Below are 23,345 nucleotides of genomic sequence, written 5' to 3'. Positions count from 1 at the left end.
ATTGAGAAACAGAAAGAGACAGAGCATGAACATGGGAGGGGCAGAGAGAGAAGGGGAGACACAGAATCCAAAGCAAGCTCCAGGCTCTGAGCTGTCAGCCCAGAGTCCAACACGGGGCTCGAACTCACAAACTGTGAGATCATGGCCTGAGCTGAAGTTGGATGTTTAATGGACTGAGCCACCCAAGCGCCCTTGTGCCTCTTGGATTTCAGTGTCTGTTTCTTTCCCCAGATTGGGGAAGTTCTCAGCTATGATTTGTTCAAGTACATCTTCAGCCCCTTTCTCTCTCTCCTTCTTCTTCTGGAACTCCTATGATACGGATATTGTTCTGTTTCATTGAATCCCTTCGTTCTCTAATTCTCCCCTCATGATCCAGAATTTTTTCACTCTCTTTTTCTCAGCTTCCTCTTTTTCCATAATTTTATTTTCTAATCCACCTCTTCTCCCCACTGCCTCTTCAGTCCATGCTGTGACCACCTCCATTTTATTTTGCACCTCATTTATAGCATTTTTTAATTCATCATGACTATTTTTTAGTTCCTTGATCTCTGCAGCAATAGATTCTCTGCTGTCTTCTGTGCTTTTCTCAAGCCTAGTGATTAATCTTATGACTATTATTCTAAATTCTTGTTCAGTTATATTCCTTATATCTCTTTTGATCAGTTCTTTAGCTGTCACTTCTTCCTGGAATTTCTTTTGTGGAGAATTCTTCCGTTTTGTCATTTTGGCTAGTTTTCTGTCCCTTATGCATTTTAAAAGCTTGTTATGTGCTCTGCACCTGTAAGCACTGCTGTATTAAAGGGGGGCGGTCATACACTGTCCAGGGTCTGGCCCTTCAAGCAGTGTTTTTTGGAGAGTGTTACTTGCTCTCTGTTGTGACTTTGGTTATTTTATTTTCCTACTGGCAGTGATTTGTTTGGACCCTCCACCAGGTGTGCTTTGATTTCTTCCTTGAAGTAGCCCTGGAAAGGAAAACAAACAAACAAACAGAAAACAAAAACACACAAACACACAAATTTAAAAATAAGAAAAAAAGAAAAAAACCACAAACACCAGCCAGAAGTAAAGATCAGGTTGGAGACGGTCCTGATGGAAGAGCACATACTAAGAGAGAAAGGACAGGGGCTGGGGAAAAAGAAAAAGTAAACATTGACCAAACAGAGAGACTAAATGGCCTAATCCAGAGAGAGAGAGAGAGAGAGAGAGAGAGAGAGAGAGAGAGAGAGAGAGAAGGAGGCAGGGGGGAAAAGAAAAGAAGATAAAGTTTCACAGACAGAGAAACTATACAGCTTAATTATTCCAGAGAGAGTGAAAGGAAAGAAGGAGGTGTAGAACATGTGTCAAGAGAATGGATTAAATATGTCTGTTTAAACAAACCAACAACCAGAGTAACCAGACTAGAAGAGGGAAGAGATAAGAAGAAAAAGAAGGAAGAATATATCTATATAATGAGAATTGTCCAAGAATTAATCCAGGCCATGCAGCAGTGCTAGTCTAGAGGAGGAGGCCATCTGGTTCCTCAGCATCTCTCCTACCCCAGTAGATACCCAGTTACCCAGCACAGAGGGGCATGGTTTGGTGTACGTGGGTTCCACCTCCACTGTGGGCCCCACTGACTGATCCCTGAGGCCCCCGACTGATCCCTGAGGTGGTGGGGATAAAAATGGTGACTCCCTCCTCCCCAGTCTCCCTTCCACAGACCCAGTGTCTCAAATCACCTCGTTAGAGCCATCCTCATTGTGCCACAGGTACAGATGAGGTGGTCTGTCTCACTCTGCTAACTCCCACACCCTGGCGCTTGCTGGGTGGGATTCAGACTCCCGCTCGGCACGCCCCAGTACTGGGAAGTGCAGCTCCACTCCACCTGATATGTGATCCCTGGACAGGCTTTGTCCTGTCCTGCAGCATTCCAGGAGGGGATCCCTTTTTCCTACTGCAGACTGCACCCCTGACCTAGCCACCGAGCCAAAGGCTGACTCCCCTCCTCTTCAGGTGCACGAACAGGGCAGCCGGCCCCAGTCTGGAGAAAGCCCAGCAGTTACAGATTGGATCTTTCCCCATCCCAGTCCAAGGTTTTCCTCTTGTCCAGATACAGTCCTATGCTTCCCAAGTTGCTCTTTCTCTTCCCTTTGTCTGTCCACAGAAGAGGATCCCTCCCCTCCATTCCTTTAATCTCTCCCAGTTCGCAGCCACACACCTCTGGCCCATCAGATTGTCCCGGTGTATCCCTGGCAGCAACTCAGTCTCTTTTCCTCCCAGACTCTTGGGGTTCAAAGTCCTTTGGCTTCAACACTTCTTTGTTTGAGAAATGTGGGAGGTTCGGAACCCCCTACTTCTCCACCATGTTGGCCCCCTCCTAATTATTTATTTTTAAATAGGCTCCATACCCAGTGTGGGGCTTGAAGTCATGACTCTGAGGTCAAGTCACTTGCTCTACTGACTGAGCCAGCCAGTTACCCTTAAAGTCTGTTTTGACTCTACTATAAGTAGAGCTACATCAGCTTTCTTTTTGTTTCAAAGAAACATGGAATATCTTATTCTGTCTGTCCTTCTTAAGTGAGTCTCTTATAGGCAATACATAGGTGTGTCTCATTTTTTTATCCAGTCAACAGCCATTCTTTGTCTTTTGATTGGAGAATTTAGTCCATTTATGTTTAAAATAATTATTGATTGTAGAGTAGTTCTATTTTTAGTTTTTTGAGGAACCTCCATACTCTTCTCCAGAGTGGCTACACCAGTTTTCATTCCCACCAGCAGTGCAAGATGGTTCCCCTTTCTCTGCGTCTTCAGTAACACCTGTTGTTTCTTATGTTGTTAATGTAATTCTGACAGGTGTGAGGTAGTGCCTCATTGTGGTTTTGATTTTTATTTCCCTAATGATAAGTGATAGTGAGCATTGTTTTCTGTGTGTTAGCCATCTGGATGTCTTCTTTGGAAAAGGGCCTCTTCATGTCTTCTTTGTTTCCATGTCTTAACTGGGTTATTTGTTTTTTGGGTGTTGAGTTTGGTAAGTTCTTTATAGATTTTGGATACTAACTCTTATCAGCTGTGTTATTTGGAAATGTCTCTCCCATTCCATAGGATGCCTTTTAGTTTTGTTGGTTGTTGCCTTCACTGGGCAGAAACTTTTTTCTCTTGATGAAGTCCCATTAGTTCATTTTTGTTTTTGGTTCCCTTGCCTCTGGAGACATATCTAGTAAGAAGTTGCTACCTCCAAGGTCAAAAGAGGTTGCTGCCTGTGTTCTCCTCTAGGATTTTAATAGTTTCTGTTTCACATTTAGGTCTTTCATCCATTTTGAATTTATTTTTGTGTATGGTATAGAAAGTGGTTCAGTTTAATTTTTCTGCATTTCACCATTCAGTTTTCCCAACACCATTTGTTGAAGAGAGTGTCTTTTTTTCCAATGGATATTCTTTCCTGCTTTGTCGAAGATGAATTGACCATATAGTTGTGAGTCCATTTCTGGGTTTTCTGTTCTATTCCATTGATCTGTGTGTCTGTTTTTGTGACACTACCATACTATCTTAATGACTACAGCTTTGGAGCATAGCTTGAAGTCTGGAATCGCGATGCCTCTAGTTTTGCTTTTCTTGTTCATGATTGCTTTGCTAGTTCAGATTCTTTAGTGGTTCCATACATAGTTTAGGATTGTTTGTTCTCACTCTGTGAAAATGCTAGTGGTATTTTGATAGGGGTTGCATTAAATGTGTAGATTGCTTTGGATAGTATAGACATTTTGACATTGTTCCTCCAATTCATGAGCATGGAATTTTTTCCCATTTCTTTGTGTCCTTTCCATTTTCTTTCATAAGTGTTCTAAAGTTTTTAAAGTACAGATCCTTTACCTCTTTGGTTAGGTTTATTCCTAGGAATCTTACTATTTTTGGTGCAGTTGTAAGTGGGATTGACTCCTTGATTTCACTTTCTGCTGCTTCATTCACTTTCTGCTGTATAGAAATGCAACAGATTTCTGTACATTGATTTTATAATCTGGAACTTTGATGAATTCATATATCAGTTTGAGTAATATTTGGTGGCAACTTTTGGGTTTTCTGCATAGAGTATGATGTCGTCTGCAGATAGTAAAAATTTGACTTCTTTCTTTCCTATTTGGATGCCTTTATTTCTTTTGTTGTCTGATTGCTGAGACTAAGACTTCCAGTATTGTGTTAATTAGGATTGGTGAGTATGGACTTCCCATTTTGGTTCTGACCATAAAGGAAAAGCTCTGTTTTTCCTCAGCAAGGATAATATTATCTGTGGGTCTTTTGTATATGGCTTTTATGGTGTTGAGGTATGTTCCATGTATTCCTACTTTGTTGAGGGTTTTTATCAAGAATGGATGCTGTGTTTTGTGAAATGCTTTTTCTGCATCTGGTAAGAGGATCATGGGATGCCTGGGTGGTTCAGTCAGTTAAGCATCCAACTCTTAATTTCAGCTCAGGTCATGATCTCATGGTCTGTGAAACTGAGCCCCACATTGGGCTCTGCACTGAGGGTGCAGAGCCTGCTTGGGATTCTCTTGCCCTCCCTTTCTCTTGGCCCCTTCCCAGCTTTCTCTCTCTATCAAAATTAACAAATAAGCTCTTAAAAAAAGAAGATCGTATGCTTCTTATCCTTTCTTTTATTAATGTGGTGTATCACATTGATTGATTTGTGAATATTGAACCAGCCCTGCAGCCCAAAAATATATCCCACTTGATCATAGTAAATAATTCTTTTAGTACACTGTAGTTTCAATTTGCTAGTAACTTGTTAAGGATTTTTGCATCACTTTTCATCAGGAATATTGGCCTGTAGTTCTCCATTTTAGTGTGGTCTTTGTCTGGTTTTTGAATCAAGGTAATACCGGCCTCATAGGAGTTTGGAAGTTTTCCTTCTGTTTCAATTTTTTTGGAACAATTTGAAAAGAATAGATATTAACTCTTCTTAAATACATGGTAGAATTCCCCTGGGAAGCCATCTGGCCCTGCCTGGACTTATGTTTGTTGGCAGATTTTTGATTACAGATTCAGTTTCTTTGCTGGTTATGGGTCTGTTCACATTTTCTATTTCTTCCTGTTTTAGTTTTGGTAGTTTGTGAGTTTCCAGGAATTTGTCCATTTCTTCCAGATTGCCCAGTTGTTGGTGTATAATTTTTCATAGTAATCTCTTATAGTAGTTTGTGGTGTTGGTTGTGATTTCTCCTCTTTCATTTGTGACTTTATCTATTTGGGTCCTTTCTCTTTTCTTTTTGATAAGTCTGGCTAGGGGTTTATCAATATTGTTAATTCTTTCAAAGAACCAGCTCTTTGTTTCATTTTGTTCTACTGTTTTTGGGGATTTTTGTTTATTTGTTGTGGGGTTTTTTTTTTTGCTTCTATATCACTTATTTATGCTATATTGTATATTATTTACCTTATTCTGCTGGCTTTAGGCTTTATTTGCTGTTCCTTTTCTAGCTCCTATAGGTGTAAGTTTAGGTTGTGTGTTTGGAGACTTTCCTTGCTCCTTCCCTCTTAGGACTACCTTTGCTGCAGCCCAAATGTTTTGGATTGTTGTGTTTTCATTTTCATTTGCTTCCATGTATGTTTAAATTTCTTCTCTAATTTCCTGGTTAACCCATTCATTCTTTTGTAGGATGTTCTTTAACCTCTATGTATTTGTGGTCTTTCCAAATTTTTTCTTGTGGTTGACTTGAAGTTTCATAGTGTCGTGATCTGAAAATATGCATGGTATGTTGTTGATCTTTTTGTACTTGTTGAGGTCTGATTTGTGACCCAGGATGTGATCTATTCTGGAGAATGTTCCATGTGTACTTGAGAAGAATGGTATTCTGCTGCTTTAGAAGAAATGTTCTGAATATATCTGTGAAGTCCATCCAGTACAGTGTGTCATGCCAAGCCATTGTTTCCTTGTTAATTTTTTGCTTAAGGTGATCTATTCATTGCTGTGAGTGGTATTAAAAATCTCCCATTATTATTTTCAGTGAGTTTCTTTATGTTTATTGTTAATTTATTTATATATTTGGGTGCTATCAAGTTGGGGGCATATATATTTATACTTGTTATATCTTCTTGATGCATGGGCCCCTTAATTATGATATAATGCCCTTCTTCATCTCTTGTTACAGTCTTTGTTTTAAAATCTGGTTTTTGTGATAGAAGTATGGCTACTCTGACTTCCTTTTGATCTCCATTATCATGATAGATGGTACTTCATCCCGTCACTTCCAGTCTGCAGGTGTCTTCAGATATAAAATGAGTTTCTTGTAGGCAGCATATAGAAGATGGGTCTTGTTTTTTTTAGCCATTCTAATACCCTGTGTCTTTTGATTGGAACATTTACTTCATTTACATTCAGAGTGATTACTGAAAGACATGCGTTTAGTGCCATTGTGTTACCTATAAAGTTGGTGTTTCTGGTGGTGTTCTCTATTCCTGTCTAGTCTTTGCTGCTTATGGTCTTTTCTTCCCCACTCAGAGAGCCCCCTTTAATATTTTTTGCAAGGCTGGTTTAGTGGTCATGAACTCCTTTAGTTTTTGTTTATCTGGGAGACTTTTTATCTTGCCTTCCATTCTGAATGACAGCCTTGCTTGATAAAGTATTTTTGGCTGCATATTTTTCCCATTCAATGTGTTGAATATATCCTGCCACTCCCTTCCGGCTCTCTAAGCTTCTGTGGACAAATCTGCTGTGAATCTTATCTGTCTTCCTTATACATTAAGGATTTTTTGTTCCCTTGCTGCTTTCATGATTCTTTCCTTTTCTGTGTGTTTTGTGAATTTGACTATGATGTGTCTTGGCGATGGCCAGCTTTTGTTGAATTTAATGCAGGTTCCCTGTGCTTCTTGGATTATGATTTCTGTGTCCTTTCCCATATTAGGGAAATTTGCAGCTATAAGTTGCTCACATAAACCTTCTGCCTCTTTTCTGTCTTTTCATCTTCTGGGATTCCTAGGAAATGAATGTTATCCCATTTTAATAAATCACTGAGTTCCCTAAGTCAGCCTTCATGATCCAATACCTTTGTTTCCCTATTCTTTTCAGCTTCATTATTTTTCATAACTTTATCTTCTGTATCACTGGTTTAGTCCTCTGCTTTGTCCATCCTTGTTGTCATTGCACCAGTTGGCTTTGTGTCTCAGTTAATAGCTTTTTTTGTTTCAGCCTGAATGGTTTTTAGTTCTTGTATCTCTACAGTAATGGATTCTGTAGTGTCTTCTGTGATTTTCTTAAGCCCAGCTAGTATCCTTATAATTGTTTTAAATTCTGGTTCACACATCTTACCTATATCTTTATTGAAATCCCTGGCTGCTGCTACTTGTTTTTTGGGAGTGAATTCTTCCATTTTGTCATTGTGTCTAGTTCAGTTTTTTGTGTGTGATTATTAGGAAAGCCTGTTATATTCTTGCTCCTGAGTTTTGTGTGTGATTGTTAGGAAAGCCTGTTATATTCCTACTCCTGAGGATAATGGCTATATTAAGAAGAGGTCCAAAAACAAAAACAAAAAAGAAGTCCTATACTGACTTGGGTCTGCTGCTTCAGGAGGTGTTTGGAGTGTGCATTCTACTGTTGTGTTTTCACTGCTCCTTCCCACAGGTCTGTCCTTTGCAGAGTTTTTCCTTGCCTTCAGAAGCAGGTGGGTGTATTTGGACCTTGTCCACTATGTTGCAAGTTTTAATTAAGTGTGTTTTTGTCTGCTTGATAAAGGAAGATAGATCATTAAAAGAAGAAGAAGAAGAAGAGGAAGAGGAAAAGGAAGAAGAAGCAGCAGCAGCAGCAGAAGCTGCTAGAGGGATCCTATTTCCCCTAGAGCTGAAGCTTTGCAGCACTCTGTGATCAATAGATTTAGTGCATGGGAGGGGTTTGTGCTGGTCCTCTGGGGAGGGGTCTGCTGCACTGATTCTCAGACAGACTTGCCCTAGTGGAGACGCACCTGCAAGGTGCAAGAGTGTGGGACTTTGTATAAGCGGCCCTGGACTCCAGTTTTGGCATTGTTTTGCTCACTGAAGTTGGTCAGGGCTGATGGAGAAAGAGGGTGGAAGTGTCATCACCCCACTGTCTTATCTCCAGAGCAGGGAGCCTGTGCCTGCCACTCTTCAGGAAGCCCTCACAGAAGAGGAAACATTCACCCTTTTGTGTCCCTGGCTTCTGTCAGATCCCTGCCTTCACTATGTCTGTGACTGAGCTGTCTGCCTACCATGCAGCCCAGTACTCCTGTCTTTTGTCTTAGTGGGTTTCCAAACTCCAAATTTCAGGCATCTGTGTTGCACATACCCACACTGCTCCTCTGAGGGAGGGTCTCTCTGTGCTGTGGCCAGTGTTAGTTTGTCCCAGAAAATGCACATGCAACTGTGCAGCAGTTCAGTTTATGGTAAAGCACAGCAAAAAACCAGCACCAAGGTGCTGCCCTCAGCCTGTGTCTTCATTCCTATGCTAGTGAACAGAGCAGTACTTTGGTGCCACAGCTTCTTTTGTCCCTGGAGAAGCCATGACAAACTCCCAAATGTACTCCAAGAAGGGGTACTGTTTCTCCCCATGCAACCCAGGGGATCCTTAGACCATGCTGCCTGCTCCTGGGTCTCTGCCCTTCTTCCCTACCAGAATGCCACTAAGCTGACCAGGCACAACCCTGGCAATGCCACAGACTTCTAAAACTTCAGATTTTGTGCTCCACTGCCTAAAAAAATTTGCAGTCATTGGTTTTGGGTATGAGTTTTTCTTGTGTAATTCCCTGCACGTGCTTTCACGCGCTCTCTCCCTCTTTCTCTTCCCTGTGTGTGTGTGTGTGTGTGTGTGTGTGTGTCACTCCTCTCTCCATGATCAGGTCTCCTTCTCCTCTGCAGCACCGACAGTTCTTTTCTCCCCCAAATCCACTCTCTGCAGCTTCTACCTTCCAAAAGGTGGCCATTGTTCCATCTGTAGATGTGCAGTTTGTGCTCTCAGTCCTCAGATCAATTTCTTGAATGTTCAGAATGATTTGATATTTATCTAACTGTGTTTGAGGGACCAGGCAAGCTTAGGGTCCCCCTACTCTTCTACCATATTACTTAACTCATCTCAATTTTTACTTTTTTTGTAACTTTTCATTTTGTTGATGTGTTTTCCTACTTTTATTTAGTTGTACTAAATAAAAGCATTGTACTCCATGCTTCTTGTAGTTTGCTAAAGTCCTTTAAGAGCGTTATTCTGAATTCTTTGTCAGACACTTTGTAGACCTCCATTTTTTAAGGGTTAGTCATTGGAGTTTTATATTCCTTTGGTGGTGGTCACATTTCTTAGATTCTTCATAATCCTTATGGCCTTGTGTCTGGCACTTCAGGAAGTAGGTACATCTTCCAGTCTTTGTAGACTGGGTTTGTCAGGAAAAGCCCTTCACCAGTTAGCCAGTCCAGAGTTTCTGGGTGGGCAGTCTGGTGCTGCCCACAAATGGGCTACTGCCGGTGGGCTGATCCAGTATCTGGAGCAGCAGGTGTGAAGGCCTGGTATTTGGGTGCATGGGGGCCAGTCTAGTGCCTAGGTCTATAGGGATAGGTGTGGTACTTGAGTGGTGGTAATGGACCTTGGGACCTGGGTCTGTGTGGGTAGTACTAGAGCCAGGTCTACAGGAGCCATCTGGCACCCTGGAGCACCTGGTGCTCCAGCAACACCTGGTGGGTCCAGCAACAGGTCCACGGGTACTGGTCTGATACTGGGACAGGTCAGGAGCCTGGTTTCACAGGAGTGAGCCTAGAGATTGAAGCCATAGGTACTGGCCTGACCCTAGGGTTTTCTGGGAACCTGGACTATAGGAGGCTGCCTATAACCTCAGTATGCAACATGGAGGTTGCATCTGTGGGGGCTGATATGGTCCTGAGGTGGGATGGGAACGTGGGTCCCCACGGCTGGTCTGGTGGTGAGGTAAGCCAGAAACCTGAATGTGTGGGAGCCAGGATGCAATTTAAGTCCATGGAGGGCAATCAGGTACTGGGGTTAGCTGGCAGCCTGAGTTCACAGGTGCCTATCTGGAACCTGGGTTTATGGGGACTAATTGGGAGGCTAGAGCCACAGGAGCCACCACAGTCATGGAACTAGTAAGCATTGGAGTGAGACAGGAGCCTGGCTTTTGAGACCCTGTCAGGAGCTTGGTGCCATGGAGCTGGCTAGCATCAGAATGGACTGGAAATCTTCTGGATGGGAGCTGGGTGGTGCCAGAGTGGATTGGGAGGGTAGGTTTATGGGAGCCATCCCACTGGGAGCCTCGGACTGTGGGAGGCACCTGGAGCAATCTGGTTCTTAAGATGGCGATTATATCTTCAGCATACAGGAAATCTAATGATAAGTGTATAATTCTACATATACATGCAGAGGTAAATAAATTGTACATAATGTATAATTTCAGGTATAGTGTTACATATGTATTCCATACAAGGACTTTATGTGCACCTTATTTTAATAATTGTTCAATTTATAAAATTCATATTCTAGCATTATACATCTCTCCAGAAGAAGAAAAAAAAAGCCAAGAGGGAAAATGCTGTATATTGTAGTGATTTATGAGACTTTTTCCACCAGAAAGCCAAAAAAATTCAGCCATTCTCTGAACATACCTTGTAGTTTTATGCCATCCTACCTTCCTTCTTATTATTTTCCCTCCTCTGTCTGTTGAAATCTAATTTATCCTTTTGGTTCCTGACTGAGTGTTGCCAGTTCTGATAAGCCTACCAAGAGCTGACACCATGAATTAGCTCTTCTTTCTATATTTTTGAGCTATCTTTACATTTCCCACAGTCTGTTGTGTATTTTCAGTATTGTTTTAGGAAGCAGGTGTGACTCTCAGTTCCTAAATATGAATGAAAGTGGGTTAAAAACATTATTTCCAAGTTTGCTTAATGTTGCTACATGAATACATAGAGAAGACTATTATATAAGAAATTTAAACTATAATGAAGAAATACTTATTTTTTATAGTATTCAATAATAACATTTACAGGAATTTAGAGCCACTTATAAACCTCTCTCCAAACCTAGTCTGTAGGTATTCTGATAATTTGGATTAATCCTTTCCTTGTTGCAGTATAATTCCTATGAATACATTCTTAATCACTATGTGCTGAAGTTTTGCCTTTTGAACTTGAGCTAAATGGGAAGTTAATGAACATATTCTTCTTCGACTTGCTTTTCTCTTTTCTTTCTTTTTCTTTTTTCTTTTCTTTTTTTTTTTTTTAAGGTGGTGGGGGGAAGGGGTAGGGAAAGAGGAAGAGAGAATCTTAAGCAGGCTCCATTCCTAGTGAAGAGCCCGACATGTGGCTCTATCTCATGACCCTGAGATCATGACCTGAGCCAAAATCTAGAGTCATACACTTAATCAACTGAGCCACCTGGGCACCCCAAATTTGCTTTTCATTGGTAAGTACTATGTTGGGATGTTTAGACTGTGCATAATTGCAGTTAATACCTATCATTGATTTGCAATATTCTGTTGTACACATACATTGCAGTTTCCATTCCACTGTTGATTTTGGGGTGGTTTTTAGGTTTTCTGTATTACAAATAGTTATATTAAGTGTACTCATGGATATTTTCCTTGTTGCGTGTGTGTATGTAGGTATTTTATTTGGATATATATCATGAAACCATTCTCAGCATCATTCTATGGAAGAATTAGGATTTGGCCCTAATATCCACAGGCATATAACCATTTGGAGAAATGGAGCCACATCTTAATTATACTCTAATTATGTTCATTATATGGCAAATAAACTAATAGAAAAATAGACACGGTATGACTTTCTTTAATTCAAATATGTAATCATAATTGCTATCAGTATTTGAGGCTGATTGAAAGGAAAATTAGGAGAAAGAAGTAATTCTATTATTTGCTTGATATCCACATTATTAGGTAACTTAACATTATAAAACCTTTCCTCTAACCCCAGAGTTGAATTGTGGAAGAGTGGACTTGTTGACATTCAACCAATTTGCAGTGCTCCTCTGGAAAAATTTCACTTTAAAGGTGGGTGAAGGCATCCATATAAAATGTTCATAAATTCCCGTTTGTTGCAGTTGAGGGGTATGTGTGTACATTCTTTTGAAAAAAGCAATTCCAAAGCTCTTCTAAATGTATAAAACTGGTTAATCAATAGTTTAGTATGACCTATTAGAAAGTTGGGAGGGGAGGGGCACCTGGGTGGCGCAGTCGGTTAAGCGTCCGACTTCAGCCAGGTCACGATCTCGCGGTCCGTGAGTTCGAGCCCCGCGTCGGGCTCTGGGCTGATGGCTCGGAGCCTGGAGCCTGTTTCCGATTCTGTGTCTGCCTCTCTCTCTGCCCCTCCCCCGTTCATGCTCTGTCTCTCTCTGTCCCAAAAATAAATAAACGTTGAAAAAAAAATTTTTTTTAAAAAAAGAAAGTTGGGAGGGGAGAAGACGGGGTAGCACAAGATAGGCTAGGAAGCACTTGGCTGTTTCAGAGTGAAATTGGCAGACGTTCGATATCATAGAGCTATCCATTTGCATTAAATGTGTATTCTCAGATTAATTAATACCATCTTTTTGTTCCTCTTCTAGAGGAGGCATTTCTTTAATTTAATATTGGAAGTCTTATCAGTACTGGTGTTCCCAACGAGATTTTGGTATTCCGTACAATTATTAATATAAAGGCTGTTGGACCTTACAATTTTACTTCTCAGCCCATCAATACTCTGCCTCCTTTCTTCATAAATCCTGGAGACTGGGAATTGATTTATGTGCCTTCTAATATTAATTTGGTAAACGACATTGCTGAGAATGTGAAGAGGAATCTGAACATCAGTGTAAAAGGTTAGAAATTAAAATTTTCTGTAAAACTTATTAAATTGCTTTTCAGTGGAGATAAAGCTGTATTTTAAAAAAAGAATAAAATCAGAGGAATCACACTTGCTATTTTTCTTTTATTTTGTGGGAGGAAGTGTAAAAGGAGAGGTAGGGGGAGGGAATATGAAGCAGGCTCCACACCCAACGCAGAACCCAATGCGGGGCTCAATCTCATAACCATGAGATCATGGCCTAAGCTGAAATCCAGATTCAGATGCTCAACCAACTGAGCCACCCAGGCGCCCCACACTTCTTTTAAAAGTTGCAGTATAGGGGCGCCTGGGTGACGCAGTCGGTTAAGCGTCCGACTTCAGCCAGGTCACGATCTCGCGGTCCGTGAGTTTGAGCCCCGCGTTGGGCTCTGGGCTGATGGCTCGGAGCCTGGAGCCGGTTTCCAATTCTGTGTCTCCCTCTCTCTCTGCCCCTCCCCCGTTCATGTTCTGTCTCTCTCTGTCCCAAAAATAAATAAACATTGAAAAAAAAATTTAAAAAAAAAACTTGCAGTATAACTGTAGTTGTAAAGACAATGTGGTATTGGTGGAAGGATAGACACATAAATCAATGAAACAATACAGGCCTACCACAGGGAGATACTGTGTTTCAGTTTCAAACCACTGAAGTAAAGCAAATATCACAGTAAAGCTAGTTAGATGAATGTTTTGGTTTCCTAGGACATATAAAAAGTTATGTTTACACTCTACTGTAGCCTGTTAAGTGTGTAGTAGCATTATGTCTAAGAAAGCATTGCATATCTTAATTAAAAAATACTTGTTACTGGAGTGCCTAGGTAGCTCAGTCAGTTAAGCATCCGACTTCGGCTCAGGTCATGATCTCACAGTTCATGAATTCGACCCCTGCATCAGGCTCTGTGCTGACAGCTCAAAGCCTGGAGCCTGCTTCAGTTTTTGTATCTCCCTCTCTGTCCCTTCCTCACTCATGTGCTTGCTCTCTCTCTCGCTCTCTGTCTCTCTCTCAAAAATTAATAAATGCTTTAAAAAAATACTTGTTAGTGCTAAAAAATGCTGACCATCATCTGAGCTTTCAGCGAGTCATAATCACTGATCACATATCACCATACAAATAAAATAATGATGAAAAAGTTTGAAATATTGCAAGAAATACCAAAATGTGACATATAGACATGAAATGAGCAAATACTGTTGGAAAAATGGTGCCAGTAGACTTGCTCGACTCAGGGTTGCCACAAACCTTCAATTTGTAAGAAACACAGTAGCTGTAAAGTGCAATAAAACAAGATATACCTGTGGAGAACCCAAAAATCTGCCAAAATATTTTTTTACAATAGCGGAAGGATAATCTTTTCAACACATGGTGCTGAACAATTGGACATCAGTATCTAAAACAGTGAAACCTCACTCTTAAACAGAAAATACATCAAAATGGATTACAGATCTAAAAGTAAAATGATAAAACACTTAGGAGAGAGCATAGGAGAAAACCTTTGTAACTTCATAAAGAATTAGTTGAAGAATTCTTAGGCATGATACCATTTCTGAAAAAATGAAAAATTGGACTTCTAATATATAATATAAGTGGTTGCTCTTGGGGTTAAAATTATGCATACATAATTTTTCAGTCAATTTAGAATATTTTACTACTTTATTGTAATGGCAAATGTTTACCAGTGTATAGGTCCCTTTATATTTCTCTCTTCAGTTTGTAGTTTTCACATCTATGTAAGTTGAAAACTATACCAGGAAGTGTTATAATTTACACACATATTTTAAAAAACTTAAGAGAAAACTATTTAACCAGATATTTACCATAGTTCTTGCTTGTAACTTTATTCTTGAAATTCCAATTTTCCTTCTTCTATCATTTTCCTTCTTTCAGAAGAAATTTCTTTAACAATTTTTTAGAGCATGTCTACTAGCATTGAATTCTCTTTGTTTTCCTTCATCTGAGAATGTCTTTAATTAATCTTCATTCCTGAAGATTATTTTCATTTGGTATAAAATTTTGGATTGACAGTCTTTTCAACATTTAAAAGGTATTTGCCACTTTTTTCTGACTTCCTTGGTTTTTGAAAAGAATCTGCATTTGAATCCTTGTTTTTTTATAGGTACTGTATCATTTCTGTCTGGCAGCTTTCAAGATATCTTCTGTCTTTATTTGTCAAAACTATTATTACTATATGTCCGAGTGTGGATTTCTTTTGGTTTATTCTGTTAGGGGTTCACTGAGCCTTGTGAATCTGTAAGTTTCTATCTTTCATGAAATTTGAAGAGTTTTCAATAATTATTTCTCAAAGATGTATTGTCCCATAGGTCATTAAGGATCTATTCAAGTTTTTTCCCATTTTTTCCATCTCTCATTCAGATTAGATAATTTCTACTGATCTGTCTTTATGACTCCTTCCTCTGTTATCTCTCTACAGCTTTTGAGCCATCATATGAGTTGTATTTTTAAGTGCAATTTGAAGTGATCTCCATCTCCTGATTTATCTTGTTTTGAGACAGGTTTTTTTGGGCTCCTGGCTGGCTCAGTTGGTAGAGCCTATGACTCTTGATCTCAGGATTGGTAGAGCACGTGACTCGTGATTTCAGGATTGTAAATTCAAGCCCCAGATTGGGCATGGAGCCTACTTAAAAAAAAAAAAAAAAAAAAAAAAAAAAAAAACAGAAAAAAGAAAACTGTGACACAGCTTTTTGAAATATAAGGCATATACCATACATTTACCCATTTAAAACATACAATTCAGTGGCTTTTAGTGGATCCACAGAGTTGTGCATCCATTACCACAATCAATACTAGAGCATTGTAATCACCAAAAGTAAATCCTGTAACCTTTAGCCTATCCCACCAGGATTAGGAAAACACTAATCTACTTTCTGTCTTTATCGATTTGCCTATTATAAACCTTTTATATAAATGGTTTATAAAGAAATCTTATATGTATAAATTTTATATAAATGGATATTGTGGGCTATTGTGCCTGGCTTTTTTCATTTAGCATAATGTTTTCAAGGTTCATCTATGTTGTGGTTTGTATCAATACTTCATTCCTTTCCATTGTCAGGTTATAGCCCATTGTATGGATATGCTGCATTCACTTGGTATATCCTTCATCAGTTGATGGACATTTGCGTTGTTTCTGCCTTTTGGCTATTATGCTGTGAACATTCATCTCTAAGTTTTATGTAGACATATGTTTTCATTTCTTTTGGCTATATACCTAAGAGTGGAATGAATATGTCATGTGGTAACTATGTTTAACTTTTTGGGGGGCTACCAAACTGTTATCTAAAGTTGCTATGCCATTTCCTATTCTGGTCAGCAGTGTATGAAGGTTCCAGTTTTTCCATACTGTCACCAGCACTTGTTACCTTATGTCTTTTTTGTTGTAACTACCTCAGTGGTTGTGAAGTGGTATCTCACTGTGATTTTGGTTTGCATTTCCCTTATGATTAATGATTTATATTTATATATATTTTATAATGATTATTTAAAATTGGAGTAAGGTTTATAAAATACCTAAAATTATTTTGAACCTCCAGTATCTATTAAGTAGTTGTGATACCAGTATTTGAAAAACCGTGTTTTTAAATTTAAAATATTGGGATAAGCTTTTATCCCCTCAGGAGGAATTATCAGATATTTCCATTATCCTGAACAATTTATCCTCTTTACATTTCGAGGGTTTGCTTCAGAAATGGAGTTTGAGAAGTATGTTAAGTATGACTCTGGATCTCATAAAATACTGGCCGCCATCATTTTCGACTGTAACTTCAAAAGCAGCAGTGATCCTCTGCCACTTCAGGTGAGATTGTTTTATTTTGAGTTTTCTAAATACATAGTTTTCTAGCAGTTGTACTTCCAGTTTCTAGGATTATAATGATTTGATATTACTAACCCTATTTTATAAATGAAGAAACCAATTTTCCCAAGATCAAGCTACCCGTATACAATAGAGCGAGATTATAAATCCAGATCTGAGTAATTTCTATGCTCTTAATTAACTCTTGCACTATGATAAGGAAAAAACTACACACAGAAGGCCTCACATTCATGGGAAATTTTGACTTCTCAGGCATCCATTCTAGTTCTGCAAAGAGTGGTGAGCAGATACATTTTCACTAACAAGGAACCACGCATGGGGAAAAAAATCCTCTTTCTCTGATTGAAACAGAGTTTTACGGGGCACTGGGTGGCTCAGGTGGTTGGGCGTCCGACTTCAGCTCAGGTCATGATCTCACGGCTCGTGAGTTTGAGCCCCACACCGGGCTCTGTGCTGACAGCCCAGAGCCTGGAGCCTGCGTTGGACTCTATGTCTCCCTCGCTGTCTGCCCTTCCCCCGCTTGTACTCTGTCTCTATCTGTCTCTCAAAAATAAATAAACATTTAAAAAAAACATTAAAAAAAAAGAAAGAAACAGATTTTAATTTCTCTCATAAATCAGTAGAAAAAACTCTAAGGTTCAGCCATATTGAATCAGAACTAGGACAACCACAGGCGCTGAGAAAGGATCTGATTATAGTACAGCCCATGGGAAGGAAAACGAAACACAGTGCTTTCAGGTTGGTGTCTACCTAGCAGATCTTATTAGACATTCTATGCTGGAGGTGATGGAAGTAAATGGTCTATAATACCTAGACATGGAGCCAAATTCTATGTTTAGAATGCAGTTGTGTGTTAGTAGAAGGCAAAAGTAATAAATGCACTGATAGGATAATCAGGATGTTCCATCCTTCCATGACTTCATGCTTCTGTACCAGCTTCCTTCCATTTACTAAGTCAAAATTATCCATATGCTGATAATGGATTTAGGCTCAATAATACGCATTGGCTCAACATGTGTTAAGTGCCATTTCAAATTATATTCTCATTACTAAATGACTGTGCTTGTGTCCTCAAATATTTGTACTAGATTCCAGGCACCAAAGTTCCCCCAGTTATTTTCTTAGATGTTTGGTCTGTTTTTCCCCAGCTTTATTGAGGAATAATTAACATATAATGTTGTGTAAGTTTAAGACGTACAATGTGACTGTTGAAACACACATATATATATTAGAAAATGATTACCACAGTAAGGTTAGTTAACATATTTGTCACCTCACAAAATAACCATTTTGTGTATGTGATGAGAATATGTAAGATGAACAGATTCCAGAGATTTAATGTACAACATGCTCCTTGGTCTGGTTTTAATGGTTTTCTAAACGTACTTTTTGATCTCTGTTGCTGACTTCTTGTATAGCATAAACCTTCTAGTATCTACTAGCTTTCTCCCAGCTTAGCAGACTTTCTTGACAGGATCTTTTATTTATCCACAAGTGCCACAATGATTCATCTGTACCTCAGATATGATTATGTCACTGTTCTAATTAAAAGACTTTGGCAACTTCCCATTGCCTTAGGCTCATGTCCAGAGTGCTTTATATGGCTATCTGTCCTGGTACCTAGATATTGCTCCAATCCCATTTCTCCCACTCCTTTGTATACTGTATAGTATGCACTACGTACCTGCTGGAAGTTCTGTATATGAACCATGTTACTTTTTTGCTTCTGGGTTTTTGGTCATATGATTTCCTCTACCATAGGAGTGCTACTGGGAACTCCCATCCAAACTCTCATTCAGCTTGCACATCCATCCCTTCCTTTTCTGTCCTTTCATTGTAATCTGTGCCTGTTTCTGTTAGTCACAATCTGCATGGGGGCACAGACCCTACTGCAGCTATTTCAACAGAGGGATTTTAATATAAGGAAATATTTACACATTTACATTCTAAATTTTAGTCACTCTTGACCAACACTTCAAATGGTCTACCTTGCTTCATTGTTAAGTTGAGCCATACCCTTCTTGATCCCTTCAGTTGTCAGGCCATGGTTGTTGCAAAGTGCATATTCACTATTATCAGTGGAAAAATAAGCAAACCAAGAGGTGCCCCAGTGAAACCCCCACATTTCAGAAATACCTCTCTCTGCTTTCATTGTATAACAGCAACCCTAGCCCTGCTCACTCTGATGTAATAACTTGTTTATATGCTGGTACACTGGTGTGAGCGGCTGAGTATTATTGGTGGTAATCATATGAGTCTTAGTGAAAGTTCTAAGTGTTTCTCCTACCCCAGAAAACAAGCCTTTAATGCAGCAGGGCATGGAATTGTGATGATGGAAAGTATGAATTCCACAGGAAGGTCTCTGGGAGTAATGATAAGAAGAGCCGATTCTACATCTAAGCCTTGATTCCTATAGGAATCTAGCTTCCAGGGACACAGAGTCATTTGTATTACATATGTATATCTAGTGGGATAAAAATTTGAATCATTTGTATTAATGGATTTCACTATGAATTTCCTGCTTGGGTTACCACCCATTGTAATGCTCTGTTTCTCTCCTCTCTTTAGTTTTCACTTTACCACCAGCAATTTCATTCCATGTTTATAAAGAGAGCACTATTCACTTGGCAAAATTGGAAGTTGATGTTGTTACATATATCCGTGATTTTGGTTTTAACTACATATCTATTAATAACTGCAAACTCACATTATGACCTGCCCACCAGAGAATTTGATTTGAGTCAGTATGGTCGAACAATTGTGCCTTACTCAATTTCAGGGAATTCTGATTTGGCTCTGAATCTCATAAATCATCTTAAGATTTTTCTAAAACGTAAGAATCAAGAATTTCGGGAAGTACCATAGGTAAGAGGTAAGACCCATAGGAAAAAAAGTGCTGCTATATGAAGACCTATTTGTGTTATTTATAAAGAAGGGACTTAACTAGTTGGTATTTAGCTACCCATTTCTTTCTTTCCCTACTAATCACCAGTATCGTAGAGGCAGCTAAATCAGATGCGAAGAAAAGTACGCTTCAAGACAACTGGCCACAAAAGTTAATAATTAATGGAGGCATTTTGGCTATAGGTTGTCTTTCAGATACCTTTAAGAGGATGAGTAAAAAGGCCAAAATACTATATTCCTGTGAAATTTAGCACTGAATTTTTATTCTGACCAAAATACAGAAATGTTTCTCTAAACTCTCAAGGTAAAATGTTGATTCCAACATCTGAAGGTTATCCTTCAAGCCACTGAATTCATCTTTTAAAAACAGGTGGCTGAAGATTTAGAAGACTGGCTCCTCAGAGCTAATTTCTTGAAGGTAGTATAAATAATTATACTTAATTTGTTTAATGCTTACCTTTGGTAAAAACCATAATAAACACTCTATATTATCTTTCTTAATAGTAAAAGCAACCCTTTTATGTAGCTTGTTATCTATTCCTATGTAGCACATTACTCCAAAAGTTAGTAAATGGAAAATTTTAATTTTTTGGTATGATGGAATAAACTCCTTTTCCCACAAAAGCAACAAAAATACTTGGAAAACAACTTTTTAAAATCAGCCAATTAAGAGCACTGGAAATTAACCAAAAGCACAGAACAAACTTAAAAACAGTCTATTAAAAAACAATAACAAAAACAAAACCAAAACAAACAAACAAAAAAGTACCAAACCTCTATAAAAACAGTAGTAAAGGTCTGTGGCATTTTAACTTAGAACTGTCCCTATCACACTCCCTCCTCAGCTCATGGTAGCTATAAAAGTCTTGAAGTTGATTAAAAGAACTGATCCATTTAGAGCTGTGTTAAAAGCCCCATCCCTAGACACTGTCAATACCGTGACTAAAATAGCAGGTCCCTGAAAAACTCCATTCCCAGGCAATTTTTGCTATTGAATTTGAATCAGGACTTCGATTTTTGGAAAAAGCCCTATGGCCAGGGCATTAATAAAAACAATAGCAGTCTGCTGGCAACATCATTACATTTGGCTAAGGCTGTGATTTCAGTTAAGCCAGATAAGAGCCTAGCCAGAAATTAATTTTGAAGGGAACACCTAGAAAGCTAGATAACCAAGGTGAACTTTGAAAAGTTCTGACATTCCTGAGGATATTAAAGGCTCAGAATAGTAGTGAGTATGACCAGAAATGACCTAGGAGAGAAGACTCCAGTCAGAAACCTCTAGTTGATGTTGAGATCCTGTCAAGCAAGAAATTAAAAGTTGAGGCTGTAAAGGGTCTTAAATTTGAAGGTGTGCCTTCATTCACAGATCCTTTTGACAAAGAATGGAAGACTTACTGACTCTAGGCATGTAAAAAATTCTTTTAGCTGATTACTAAATTATACTGACCCAGGGATGACTTCTAAGAACCAGTTTTAAAAATAAAAGCCAGATTATTTTTAAGCCTGTCAAAGAAATAAGTGGCTGCACCCGGTAGAGGATACAGAGTCTACAGAATTAGTCCACATAAGTCACTAACCAAATGAACAGCAACAAGTTAGGGGGGAAAAAAAAAAGACAGGAACAGCAAACAAGGGATGGGGAGGGGAGTTCAGATACCAATTCAATTCAGTTAAACTATTTATCTTAAATGTCTAGTTTCCACAACAACAACAGTAACAGAAAGATAATTATGGGCTGAATTGTGTCCCTTCAAAATTTATAAATTGAAGGCCTACCCCCAGTGCCTCAGAATGTGGCTATAGTTGGATGTAGGTTCTTTAAAGAAGTAATTAAGCTAAACTTACTTAGGTCATTAGGGTGGGACCTAATCTAATATGACTGGTATCTTTATAAGAAAAGATTAGGAGGTGCCTGGGTGGCTCAGTTAGTTAAGCGTCCAGCTCTATGATTTCAGCTCACGTAATGATCTAGCCCTGCATCGGGGCTGTGCTGTCAGCACAGAGCCTGCTTGGGATTCTCTCTCTCCCTTTCTCTGTCCCTTCCCTGCTCACACATTCACGCATGCACATGTATCCATACATTCTGTGTCTCAAAATAAATAAACTTTAAAAAAGAAAAGAAGGGAGGCCTGGGGAAGATGGCAGCGTAGGAGGACGCTGGGCTCACGGCGCGTCCTGCTGATCACTCAGATTCCACCTACACCTGCCTAAATAACCCAGAAAACCGCCAGAGGATTAGCAGAACGGAGTCGCCGGAGCCAAGCACAGACGAGAGGCCCACGGAAGAGGGTAGGAAGGGCAGCGAGGCAGCGCGTGCTCCACGGAATGGCGGGAGAGAGCCGGGGCGGAGGGGTGGCTCACCGGCCAAGCAGAGCCCCCGAGTCTGGCTTGCAAAAGTGGAGGGGCCTGACGGACTGTGTTCCGACAGCAAGCGCGACTTAGCGTCTGGGAGGTCATAAGTTAACAGCTCTGCTCGGAAAGCGGGAAGGCTGGAGGACAAAGGAAGGGAGAGCTGCTGAGCCCCCGGATGACAGAGCTCAGTTTGGTGGGGAACAAAGGTGCTCACGAGCGCCATCTCCCCCGCCCATCCCCTAGCCAAAATCCCAAAGAGAACCAGTTCCTGCCAGGGAACTTGCTCACTCCGCGCAAACACCCAACTCTGTGCTTCTGCGGAGCCAAACCTCCGGCAGCGGATCTGACTCCCTCCCACTGCCACAGGGCCCCTCCTGAAGTGGATCACCTAAGGAGAAGTGAGCTAAGCCTGCCCCTCCTGCCCCTGTGCACCTTGCCTACCCACCCCAGCTAACTCGCCAGATCCCCAGCATCACAAGCCTGGCAGGGTGCAAGCAGCCCTGACGGGCCACGCCACCCCACAGTGAATCCCGTCCCTAGGAGAGGGGAAGAGAAGGCACACACCAGTCTGACTGTGGCCCCAGCGGTGGGCTGGGGGCAGACATCAGGTCGGACTGCGGCCCCGCCCACCAACTCCAGTTATACACCACAGCACAGGGGAAGTGCCCTGCAGGTCCTCACCACGCCAGGGACTATCCAAAATGACCAAGCGGAAGAATTCCCCTCAGAAGAAATAACAACAGCTAATGAGCTGATCAAAAAGGATTTAATGGGGCGCCTGGGTGGCGCAGTCGGTTAAGCATCCGACTTCAGCCAGGTCACGATCTCGCGGTCCGGGAGTTTGAGCCCCGCGTCGGGCTCTGGGCTGATGGCTCAGAGCCTGGAGCCTGTTTCTGATTCTGTGTCTCCCTCTCTCTCTGCCCCTCCCCCGTTCATGCTCTGTCTCTCTCTGTCCCAAAAATAAATAAACGTTGAAAAAAAAAAGGATTTAAATAATAGAAAGTGAATTTAGAATAATAGTCATAAAATTAATTGCTGGGCTTGAAAACAGTATACAGGACAGCAGAGAATCTCTTGCTACAGAGATCAAGGGACTAAGGAACAGTCACGAGGAGCTGAAAAACGCTTTAAACGAAATGCAAAACAAAATGGAAACCACAGCGGCTCGGATTGAAGAGGCAGAGGAGAGAATAGGTGAACTAGAAGATTAAAGTTATGGAAAAAGAGGAAGCTGAGAAAAAGAGAGAGAAAAAAATCCAGGAGTATGAGGGGAAAATTAGAGAACTAAGTGATACACTAAAAAGAAATAATATATGCATAATTGGTATCCCAGAGGAGGAAGAGAGAGGGAAAGGTGCTGAAGGGGTACTTGAAGAAATAATAGCTGAGAACTTCCCTGAACTGGGGAAGGAAAAAGGCATTGAAATCCAAGAGGCACAGAGAACTCCCTTCAGACGTAACTTGAATCGATCTTCT

At 40.2% G+C, this 23,345-nt stretch overlaps 1 long non-coding RNA gene across 1 annotated transcript in view; it reads left to right on the top strand.

Annotated features, from left to right (window-relative positions):
* LOC125154209 (uncharacterized) overlaps nucleotides 1-12,602 on the top strand; it is a 30,996-nt gene extending 18,394 nt beyond the window's left edge. The window contains exons 2-3 of the long non-coding RNA XR_007147718.1: nucleotides 11,902-11,978; nucleotides 12,530-12,602. This is a non-coding gene — a long non-coding RNA (uncharacterized LOC125154209). The remainder of the gene's footprint in view (nucleotides 1-11,901; nucleotides 11,979-12,529) is intronic.
* The last annotated feature ends 10,743 nt before the right edge of the window (nucleotides 12,603-23,345 follow it).

Source organism: Prionailurus viverrinus, chromosome E3 (genome assembly GCF_022837055.1).
Source record: "Prionailurus viverrinus isolate Anna chromosome E3, UM_Priviv_1.0, whole genome shotgun sequence".
Lineage (NCBI taxonomy): Eukaryota > Metazoa > Chordata > Mammalia > Carnivora > Felidae > Prionailurus > Prionailurus viverrinus.
Note: the sequence above shows the minus strand (reverse complement) of the source record. Positions and strands in the feature narration are given on the sequence as shown.